Genomic DNA, 11,230 nt, shown 5'->3' on the forward strand with positions numbered 1-11,230 from the left:
AAGAAACCATGTATTCTATTAAATAAGACAAAACAAAATACAAAATAATATAACAATAAAACAAAAAACAAAGGTATAGAGGAAATTGAATGAGAGAGAGATGTCAATAAAAATGGAGCTTAATGAGATATTGGGATGTGAAGAAACTAAAAATATAGTCACCCATTTAAAATATTCATTAAGAAAGCAGCATTGATACCACAGAAAGCTAAATTATAAAATAAAAATTGAGAAGCACTCTATGAATACAGAGGAAAAGGAACAAGTGATAGAAATGAAGGAGAGGTAATATTATAATTGCAACAGTCAGAGAAAAGAGAACTATCAGTATATTACAGATATAAAAATAAATCAGGAAAAAAAAAAAAAAGAAAAGAAATTGGCAATGTAGAAGACAGCCCAAAAAGAGAACTCTGATTATGCATATGATATCGACCTGCATATATGACTCATACACACACAATCAGGAAAAACATATAAATTGCATTATTTAAAATATAAAACATTTAGTCATAAAGAGGAAGAGGAGGAGGAAGGGAAAGGAGTAGGGAGAAAAAGAAAAATCAGTTTAGACATAGACTTTTTACCTTTAAAGACTAATAGCCTTAAGACTATGGAACAATCTTTACATATTTCTGAAGGTGAATATGTTTTATACCAGGCATTCGATTTGCCTTCTAAATGTGAGAGCAGCTAAAACATATTTGAAAGTATAAGTGCTCAGAAACCTTAGTGCCCTGGTAATGGAAAATGTGCATCAGTTGACAAAATTTTAATGAAAATAAGAACTCAGGAATAGGAAATTAGGATTAACAATTTAAAAATCAGCTAACGTTGGCGTAGTCTAAATAATTATTACAAATATAATTTAAAGTATAATTTCAAAAATTATTCAGTATTAATATGATAGGTGAAAAATCTTAGATTATTTTAACTAAAACTGAAGGCATGCTAAATTTTCTGTTATACAAGAGGAAAGAGGAATAAAATATGCTGTTTCCTTTTTACTAATAATTAAAAACAAAGTTTAGATATATTTGTTTATATATATAGTTGTTAGGTAGTACGGAAACTTAGTAGTTGAAGAAAAATAGAGTGTATAATTTCCGAAACACTAGAAGAATAAAAATTTGATGATATTTACACTGTAATCAGCAGGAAAATAGGAAATAAAAAATATGTGTTAAGAACAGAAAGCAGAATGAGGAAAGTACGATCAATGCATCTCTAATGACAGTAAACATAGTTAATTGAATTAAAAATATTATCCAAATATATAATTTTCAATCATGTGGTTGTAACAACAGAAACACATAAAAAGTATCAAAGCAAAGTTAAGAGAAGGGTATTGCCAAATGTATTACTCAGATATTCACACCCACACAGACACTCACACCAACACACACAGAGATGCAAAATGAAGCAGAAGAGGCAATGTTAGTATCAGAAAATAGTAGAGTGCAAGGCAAAAGGCATCAAGACCATTTTACTGACATTCGTAAGGAGGTGATAATAGATGTGGGCATTTATGTATCAAGTAAACGTGTGTGTGTTTGTGTTTTCAGGCGAATTAATAAAAACTTCTGGGACTTTAACCAGCTCAATTTATTAATATTACACTTTATATTTATACTTTATGTATTTTTCTTTTTCATCTGCCAAAGACTGAATCCACTAATAGTTGATCAATAAATCATAGCAGAAAAATCATTTTTTTGCATTTAATATTTGTATTCATGATTTCTTAAACTATAAATGAAAAGAACATACATACAAAGATAAAAAATTTTTTCACACATTAACAATCAAATTTTATTTAACGAAGAAACACTATGGGCTTTCTCCTTCAAACCAGGAATAGGATAACTATTCTTTCCATAAGATTATTTTAGCAATTATATCTAACATAGATAAATGAGTATGTAACCACTGGAAAGGGAGAGATTATTATTTGTACAGATGATATGATTATATATGTAAAACCCAATGAGAATATGTCAAATATTTAGAATATGTGGAAACATAAAATTTTAGCATGAGAAGATGTAAAATTATAAAAATATAAATAATCTTTGGAAGAACTTATAAGTTTAATTTAATATTCTTAATGAGGAAGTTGACAAGCTGATTCTAAAGAACTGCTGGAAAAGGAAAATAATAGAAAAAAATAGAGATTTGTACTGAAAAATAATACACGTTTTAAAGACAAAAATTCAAACAGTGCACCAACTGAGCAATAATAGATATATTCATCAAAGAAGCAGAGGAGAAAACATATTAATAGACCCTAGCATATGCCAATTTTTAGTTTAAGTTATGCATGTAGGAAATGTTGGGTTACTTAACAGGTGGGGCAGGCGTACCAGGTTAATCACTTGGATGAAAAAACAATCTTTGCTTATCTCCATTAAGTATGGATTAAAATTGTAAAGTAAATTCTACAGGGAATATAGATCTAAAATGTGAAATCATGAGAATCCTCTATCAGTGGTTGTTAAACTGCTATGAAACACAAGTTAGTTCTCTGACACACAAGTTTTTCATGTGTTATAAGAAGTTATCAGGAAAAAAGCCCACATATGTTTGAGAAGTGCTGAGATATGCTAAGGTAAGCATATTTTTAAATTTTTAATTTACTTTTCTATCGTAGAAGTTCATAGAGGTTTTCCTACCCCTTGTGATTGCATCGTATGCACTGTAAAATTTCAAGAAAGGTGTATAATATGCTCTTCAAACTAATTGACAAGATACTTTTTTAAGCACCTTTGTTTTAGTCAGGACTCCTGGTCACAAGTGGCAGAAGTCAATGCACAAGGAAACATTATGTGAACTAGGGACATGAACATAGTCACAGCTAAGCCTCTCTTTCTCTCTTTTGAATGTCTTCCAAATATGCTGGCTCCTTTATTTCTACAACAAAGTGGGCTTTTCGTCCAAGGATGGGAAACATGGAGAAAGCATTCTGGGAAACGTGTCCCTATACATAGCAAATCATGTCAGTTTAAAAATTTGGGGAAGGAATTGGAGGGATCTGGCTTGGATTACATGCACATTTTTTGGACAAACCACAGGTGTCAGTGGTAGGCAGAGGGTGAATTTCTAGGATTAGCCTAGACCCATGCGCCTAATCCTATGTCCAGATAACAGGAGAATGAAAGCCCAGACATGGTCACATTTCTTCTAACTACACTTATTAAGATTTCGTGAGAGACTGTTCATCAAAATATAATCTGGAAAGTGCTGAATAAAAAGGAAAGTATCATTTAATGATTACAATTGCTGACACTTATTGCATGCTAATTTAGAATGTGTCAGCCATTATTCGAAGTGCTTTACATTTTTAACTTATTTAATCCTCAAAAAAACTTATCCCTCATGACAGTCCTATGAGTGGACATTATTAATATCCTCATCTTAAAGGATACTGAGATACAAAGAATGTAAGCATCTTGCAGAATCACATAGCTAGGAAGTGGAAGAGTTGGAATTAATTTGTCACTGTAAAAATTACTATATTTCAAAAGATCAACTCAACAATCCACTCTTGATGCCAGTGGTTTATGATACAATCTTTTGGAAAACTAGTATTATAATAAATTCTTGGTTGGTAGTGATGTATAAACTTAAAACATGGGGTGAAAATTAATTATATAGTATTGTACTGTCCGATAGATTAGCAAACCAAGTATTGCATTTTCAAAATGTATATCAGGTAGGTGTTTTTAGCCCTAATTTTTATTTCAGATACTATTCATAGTTTCATGATTTTAGCAAATAGTATATATGCTATTCACTTTTTACATTTGGTCATAGAAAACTCTTTCTTAACCGAAGTAGAGATTTAGCAATAATTTGAAATAGCAAAGATAATTAGTTGACAAAGTCACTGGAAATTGATACAAATGAGTGAAAATTAACATAAAAAGGGAAAATATAATTTACTATAGTGGACTGTTTTACCACCAAAAAGGTCAGATATATGAATTAAGATAAATACATGAAAGACATAAAAAATGTTGTCTCTCTTCTCTGTCTCAAAGATCAAGAAAAATATTATACCTGTGTTGCATGAGTTCTACCTTTTGAGGCAATAAGAGTTTGTGTCCTCTTATTTATAAGATATGCATTTATTGGACATCTGTTCTGTGCCAGTCACTGTGCAAGACACTGGAGATATGACAGTGAATGTCACATTCATGATCTTTCTTTTATGGTGCTGAAATTCTTGAGAATGTTACATGTATTAAGTGAGTAATTTTGAATGTTATATGTGTGTTAGAAAAATAGTGTTTTTTACCCCTCTTTATCAATTCTGAGACTTCAATCAAAAGAGAATAATAAGCTATAAAGTAGAAGTAGGGAATGGCTAATAGTGGTAAATTGCATCTAAGAAGCTGCAATATTCTTACATGAAATCAACGTAAGTTTGATACAAAGACTGAAAATCTCCTGATAGCAATTTTTACCAAGGATATGTGTGCAAGTGTGTATGTATATTGTGTGTGTGTGCACATGTGTGTGTCAATGTGTTCAGATAATTTTAAGGCAGGTGTGATTGTACAAAATTATTCCATTTTAGTTCTGTAGACTTGGGTAAGTTGAAAGCTTAATAGAAACTGGAAAATAGCCAGGCCATATCTGAGGAAGGGATTCGACCAAAGTCTGGTTGAGCAGAATACAAATTAAAGGAAAAGTTTCAACTAATTTTTCTGGAGAAGCCCCTTCTTCTTGGAGAGGTCTCTCTCTTACATACATTGTCATGTAGGTGTATATGTAAACATATAAAAACACACACATACACACACAACAACGAAATCTCCAAGTTGATGCTTGTAAATTATTTCAATACTGTAGGAGGGGAACGCCATCATGAAGACCCTAAGAAAGATAATTCTCAAAATAATTGAGGAAAAGGGAGGCTGAATGAACAAGTGTTCATATATCCCATGCACGCTTTTAAAAATCAGGCTATTACTCTGGCAAAACAGAGGAGAAAAAGTGGTGACACTGATCTGAACCAGCTGAAGACAAACAAATGCCTAGTTGTGGCCCATCTGAATGTGACACTCTGGTCGTCACTAGAGGCCATGTAGATGTCCTTCCTTCCCAAAGGGGGCTTACTCAATAGGTTGTGTTGGTAAGAAAGTGTTCAGAAACAACAGATCTGAACCCAGGCTGTCTGCTCACACAGCTTATTTTCCCGATTTCTTTTATAGCCAGTCCTCCAAAAAGTATCTGCCTTAGGAAAAAAAAAATCACTCCTATTCAAAGATGCACAGCAAGGAGAAGGTAATCAGCATGGGACCTAAGCAAAAAATACCACAAAAGAGGAAACCAACATGTTCAAGAAAAAAAAAAATCAGATGAAGAATGTAAACCAATATTCAGCAAAACTGTCTTTCAAGAAGCAGAAAAGAATAAAAACATATTCTTACAACATGTTTATCTCTAGAACATCATCATTCATAGAAATTTTTAAAGAATGTCCTCGGATGATCCCAGGGAAGTTCTGAGATAACCAGAAGGAAGGGCGAGTGAAGATCATGTTTGGAGAATTCTAAACTTTAACATCGACTGTATAGACAATAACAATTTCTAATTTGGAGGGCAAAATAAATTAGGTATAATTAAATATTAGACTATAGACTAGATAAGTTGGGGTTGGGTGATCCAACTTTGAAAGTTACTTATATTGTCCAGAAGGAAGTACAGATATAGATAACTTTAGATTTTTAAAGAATGCATGTTAAATGTTTATATGTAACCATTAAGGTAATAGAGAGTGTATCTTTCTACCAGTAGAGAGAGAAGAGGCGATGAAAACAGAAACAAAACAAAAACCTTAGTCAAATTGGAGGAAAGTCCATAGTGGGGGAGAAGGTGACAACAAGGTGACACTGATCTCAGCTGAAAACAAAAATGCCTTGTCATGTCTTCAGCTGATTGAAGTACAAACACAAGCATTCTTTGAGACGAAAAAATGAAGTGTCTGTCAGAAACACATAAATGTAAATTGTTTGGATATATCATGTAAAATCTATAGATTGTTATGCTTTATTAAAAAAGAAAAAAAAAAGCAAAAATGCTAAATTAAATTTACTATGGACATACCAGAAACAAAGAAATAAGGATTGCTTAAAACTAAAAACACAGAAAAAGATATCCTAGGCAATTAGTCATAATAGCAACAACAAGAAGCTGGTATAATTATATTAATTACAGACAAAATAGGCCTACCAGGAAAAAAAAATTCTGGAAGTGAAGAGGAGCACTTTATAGAGGAAAAATTCAATTCACCAGGTAGGTGTCTCAGATATGTACTTAAAAATAATTCCTTCAAAATGTATGGAGCAACACTTTATAGCGATACTAGGAGAAACTGACAAATCCACCTTCATAATGGAAGGATTTAATAGAAATCTCACGTCATTTATAGTGGATCAGATAAAAATATTATTAGCCATATAGAAGATTTGAAAAATACAATTAACACACTTGATGTAATACACGTATAGGTATATGTAATAAACATAACTTATATAGAATACTACATATAATAACTATAAATTACACATTCTTTTCAAGGACAAGTATTGCTTATGAAAATTTATCACGTATTTGGCTACTGTTAATACAATTCGAGTCAGTATTATATAGACTATTCTCTTTGACCCCGATGTAGAATTTACAGAAGATAATTTCCAGAAGTACTCATATATTTTTAAACTTTAAAAACACTTCTAAAAACTCACAAGGGAAAAATCACAATAAAATTGGAACAATTTAGAAATAAAAAAATAAAGTGGCTAAGAAAAAAATTTTGTGTAAGATGTTCAAAGATATATATTATGCTTATTTTGTAGTTCAAAATAATTATTGAAAATATTCCAGCCAACAGAAAAATAAATCATAACTAAAACTTAAAAATGCACAAATTGTGTTATGAAAGGACTATTGCTAAGAGCTGATAACAATTAAAATAGATCTATGCCTAAATAATTGTAGCAATTTATTTTTTGCTATGATTATCTGTAGACCATCTTATGAGACTATAAATTTGGAAAAATAGTAATAATTTAGTTAGAAATACAGTGCAATACTTTCCTAGATAGGAAAGACTATTTAATCACACTTCTTTCTCAGCTCCAAGAGAAATATAATGTTTTTTTTCTTACTTGAAGAGGGCTTCCTCATGACCAAAACAATCCCAGCTCTGACAGAAAAAAAAAAAAAAAAAAAAAAAAAAGTGAAATCATGGCCTGGGGGCTCATGATGGCAACCTACAGTCTTGCTTATTCAATGAATCAGTGAAGACTCATCTACTTAATATGATCCTTTTCTATAGGAGCTGGATGGAGCTGTCTCATTTTCTCTCTAGCTCACTCACGGTTCTATTTCCTTATACTCAGTTCACAAACTTGCTTTCCCCTGGCCCAAATGGCAGGTGGACAGGACAAGTAACACATCATGGAAAGAGCCCTAGAGTTGGAATAAGAAAACCTTGATTAAAGTCCGAATTCTTAATGCCATTATTAATGACGTGAGTGGAAGGTATTCTCTAACCTCTCTCTCTCTGTTACCTGATTGACACACGATATTACATTAGGTAATGCATTTAAGAAGATCCACACTATACACAAGGTACATATTATGATTAGGTTTAAAGAGTGGGTCTTCAATCCCAAGCATCTGAAATACAATTGTCTGCAAGGGAAAGAAAGCAAGGGCGCAACGGGTACAAATTCTAGGTTCACACTGGACTTCAGTGAGCTGCCAGTACAGAGAAAGACAGACAGGCCAGAGAAAGATCCCAGCAAGGAGTGACAGAGCAGAAATAGCACGCTGCTTTCTCTCCAGCAGCAGCTGATGCCAGTTTGGAGCCCATATGTTAGGAATATCCACCTTCCATCTCACAAGAATTTCCTTTCAGAGCCACCATGGGAATGCCATCCATAGACTCGTGGCATCAGCTTCAAGACACAGAAGTCAATGTGCACAAAGAAAAATCTATCAGCAGTTATGACCGATGTCCCTAGCTCAACACTCTGACGGATGTGAAAGTGAGCGATTACCAGATGATATAAATGGTATGTTATCAGTGCAATCTGTGCGTTAGCTAGCTTGAAAGAGAGAGCGTGAGAGAGAACAACCAATTCTTCAGGAAAGTTCCATCTTCTGGCTGTAGGCTCTAGAGAATATTTACAGGCTAGGTATCTCTATCAAAACGCAGCATAAACTTACTCAAGTCTTAACTCATCTACCACTTAAGTTTCACAATATAGTTAAAGAGCTACTTTTTCTCAGAGATACATTTGAATTGAAATATCCTTCTATGTATTTATTTAGTTAAGTATAGAAAGTCTGTTTTGATCTCTTACCTGAAGCATACATCTTCCTGAAATGAAACATGATCTCACTTCTTTTCGAGAGTCACATAGGCTCACACAAGCTCCAACACTGCTATTTCAAGGGAACACGATGCTTCCACTGGAAGCTTTTATTCCTGCTTGGCAGGTTTGGCATGTTTAGGAATCTATTTTTCATCAAACCCTGGAGGGTTATATGGAAAAAGAGGATTTGCGCTGACATAATGAATACAGGATTTGAGCCAAAAACCCAGCAATAAATTAGCTTCTCTGTGCTAAACAGAGTTTGTGCCAAAAGATACCGAACAGCAATATACAAACAGAATTTTTTTTTTTAAGTGTAAGGTAAGCATATTTCTCCTCAAATTGTGTTTGCTCATATTGTCTTGCATTTAAATGTGGGGGTGATTGGAGGTGGTGGAATCAGTAGTCTCAATTTGCAGAAGCAGAGGTGAGCCCTTGAAAATGCTCCCCTAGCCCCTCTGTGAGGTTGGACTATCAAGGAATTTTCTTTATTTTATTAGGATTTAATAAGTTAAAGTTTTTTTTTCTAGTTTAGGAAAATGTTAATTTTTTTTTCTCAATCTTAGAACCCATAGTAAATTTTAATGTAAAAATAATTCTTATCTAATAATATTTGGAAAGAAACACACACAAAAAATGAAAATTTTCAAAGTTAAGAAGAAAGTAGATGTTGGTAATTTGTTGTTTTGGTAAACTGCTGTTGAACTTGAGCAGCCTGTGGAGACTTGAGGCAACATAAGAAATTATATGAGTGTAAATGGATAAAGAAAGCTAGGTTCAGCCAGAAGCATGTTTGCTTTATTGGGGGAAAGTTTGCAGAACCATAAATAAGTTGGATCACTTTTTTGTTACAAAAATATGTCATAGGATCCTTTTGTTATTCTTTTCTCTTTTTTCCTTCTTTTTAAATTTTATGTTAGTTTTTTTCTAAGATTGAGATCTAAGATAGGAGGGCAGAGAATAGAAAACTGAGAATTACATTCACTTTCAGTGCTGCTTATAAAAATATTTTTATAATATAGTTATAATATAATATAATCTAATATAAATATAAAATAATATAAATTTATATTATATATTTTACTTATAAAATGTATATTATATAAAATGATAATATAAAATGATATATTTATATATATTATAAATATAACAATAAATATTTATTTATTATAATAAATATAATAAATAAATAAATAATATAAATATATATTTATAAATACATTTTATATAAATAATATATAAATATTTTATAGGTATTTTATATAAATAGATAAAATACATTTATAAATACATTTTATATTTATAATATAAGTATAAAATATATTATAAATTATATTTATAAATGTATTTATAATACTGAAAGTTCAAAGATGTACCTCCCCACATACTCCCCTTCTCTTACAGAGCTACAAAGGTGTGAGCAGTTACCGCGGAATGGAAGCATAGCCTACAAATGGGGCTACACAAGGAAATGATTGCACCTTTATATTTTAATAAGAACCTGGATTGCAATCCTTAATTTTGAAACTCTAGAGAGGTAAAGGGCTTTAAAAATAACTTTATATGTAGTAATTTTTTTTCTCACTACATTTATACTAAACACTTAAAATCTCTTTAAATTAATCCTAAAACAAGCCACTATTGTAAGAAATTTCTGTGCCTGCAAATCTCTTATCATATCTAGGGTAGACTCATGTACATATTGGAAGAGGACCTAGGAGAGCTGGACTGGGTTGAAAAGGAACAATCTAATCTCGGTAAAACTGAAAGGTTAGGTTTAGAGCAGTTTGATGGACATTGTTCATTAACAAGAAAGGGTAACAAAAGTACCTTGTACTTTGTTTGCTTTGAAAATATGCCCTTCAGTGTAATCTGTTTTCTTGCTTAACATATATGCTTAACTATTTTAGTAGAACTTTTAAATAAAAATAAAATAAAATAGACAATTACTTCCACAATTTACTTTTTCATGGACTTAAACAAGTAAAGCTTTCTCTCCTACTGGTAGTAGTCTACTCAGTTTTTAGGCAAAGTATTTTAAGACAAAATAATCATCCTTCCACGCTGAAATTGTAAATAAAAATAAAAGGCAATCTTTACAGGGTCAGTTTTTTTAAATTTCCTAAGTGTTGTATTAATAATTAGGTTATTTTTATCTACGCATTTTGTTGTAATATGCAAAGTTAAAAAGTGTTAGGGAGAAATTGGTTAATGGACACAAAGAATGAATACGTTTTGTAATGATGAATATGCCAACTATCATGATTTGATCATCACATATTGTACACAAATACTGATAGACAACCCTGTACCCCACAAATATGTATAATCAATTATGTTTCAATAAAAAAAATAACATTAAAGGAAGAAAGATGCTGGACTTGGGGGAAAAAGAATTTTAAAAATGTCTTGGTGATGGATTTCCTCTTAAAACTTCCCTGCCCATTAAGAAATCAAGGTCCAAGTACATATAATCTAAATTTTTAAAATATGTTTATTTTTCCCCACTCTATAGCAAATGTAATTTCCTTGTTCAAAGTGCCTTTATTTTCAGAACATGCATTCCAACATAAGTTCTATAAGTGTCCTTGCTAATCAGCCTGCAGTCTTGCTCCAAAACTGAGGAAGATTTTTCAACACTGACTTTGCCATTAGGATAGAATTAAACAGTCATCGTTAAACTTTAATGCAAAGAATTATGATCCAGACCTTGAGACTGTCTACCTGCATGTTTCATATATGCTTAGCATTTTCCCTCTCATTCTCTTCCTAATGTTATTTGTATAAATCCTTTTTAAAGCAGGACCTCACTTATTAAGTCAAAAATTCTGATATACTAT

General features: G+C 31.8%; 1 protein-coding gene across 1 annotated transcript in view; it reads right to left on the reverse strand.

Moving 5' to 3' along the window:
- PIK3C2G (phosphatidylinositol-4-phosphate 3-kinase catalytic subunit type 2 gamma) overlaps positions 1-8,434 on the reverse strand; it is a 372,771-nt gene extending 364,337 nt beyond the window's left edge. The window contains exon 1 of the mRNA XM_063075729.1: positions 8,379-8,434. The gene's annotated coding sequence lies outside the window, so the exon portion shown is untranslated. The remainder of the gene's footprint in view (positions 1-8,378) is intronic.
- Between the last annotated feature and the right edge of the window lie 2,796 nt (positions 8,435-11,230).

Source organism: Cynocephalus volans, chromosome 12 (genome assembly GCF_027409185.1).
Source record: "Cynocephalus volans isolate mCynVol1 chromosome 12, mCynVol1.pri, whole genome shotgun sequence".
Lineage (NCBI taxonomy): Eukaryota > Metazoa > Chordata > Mammalia > Dermoptera > Cynocephalidae > Cynocephalus > Cynocephalus volans.